Genomic DNA, 1,247 nt, shown 5'->3' on the forward strand with positions numbered 1-1,247 from the left:
TGAGCTAGATGGTGTCACTTAACCAGCAGAAACCAGGAGGCCGCAGTAACCAGGAAGGTTGAAGGGCAGCTCAGGGGAGCTGACTCTTAGGGGGCTGTGGAGGTGGTTAACCAAGCCTGGCATCCCTGGGGCAAAAGAGATGGGCAGCCAACAAGGATGCTGCTGCTTCTCCTTCTTCTCCTCCTCCTCCTTTTTTTATTTTCTTCTTCTTTATTTTTTTTTTAAGATTTTTATTTATTTATTTGACAGAGAGACACAAGAGAGAGGGAACAAAAGCAGGGGGAGTGGGAGAGGGAGAAGCAGTCTTCCTGCCGAGCCAGGAGCCTGATGCAGGGCTTAATCCCAGGACCCTGGGATCATGACCTGAGCCGAAGGCAGACACTTAACAACTGAGCCACCCAGGTGCCCCTTCTTCTTCTTCTTTAATATGGAAGTAAATAATTACTTGTATTTTTAAATTTTTTCCCAGTTTTATTGAGATATAATTGACATATAACATTCTATGAGTTTAGGGTGTACAATATATTAATTTGATATATGTATATATTGTAAAAAAGGAGGCTTCTTAACATCTACAATCAAAAGTCAAGAATAGAGAAACCAAAAGGTGAGGGCAATCACCCTAGTAAAAAGTCACCATGTCTTGAAGCAAGGGCAAAAATGAACTATTGGGACTTCATCAAGATAAAAAGCTTTTGCACAGCAAAGGAAACAGTCAACAAAACCAAAAGACAACCGACAAAATGGGAGAAGATATTTGCAAACGACATTTCAGTAAAGGGCTTGTAGCCAAAATCTATAAAGAACTTATCAAACTCAACACCCAAAGAACAAATAATCCAATCAAGAAATGGGCAGAAGACAGGAACAGACATTTTTCCAAAGAAGACATCCAAATGGCCAACAGACATATGAAAAAGTGCTCAACATCACTCGGCATCAGGGAAATCCAAATCAAAACCTCAACGAGATACCACCTCCAGTCAGAATGGCTAAAATTAGCAAGTCAGGAAATGACAGACATTGGCAAGGATGTGGAGAAAGGGGAACCCTTCTACACTGTTGGTGGGAATGCAAGCTGGTGCAGCCACTCTGGAAAACAGTATGGAGGTTCCTCAAAAAGTTGAAAATAGGGGCACCTGGGTGGCTCAGTTGGTTAAGCGACTGCCTTCGGCTCAGGTCATTATCCTGGAGTCCTGGGATCGAGTCCCACATTGGGCTCCCTGCTCAGCAGGGAGTCTGCTTCT

The sequence above is a fragment of the Leptonychotes weddellii genome, chromosome 1 (genome assembly GCF_054177405.1).
Source record: "Leptonychotes weddellii isolate Sample4059 chromosome 1, ASM5417740v2, whole genome shotgun sequence".
Lineage (NCBI taxonomy): Eukaryota > Metazoa > Chordata > Mammalia > Carnivora > Phocidae > Leptonychotes > Leptonychotes weddellii.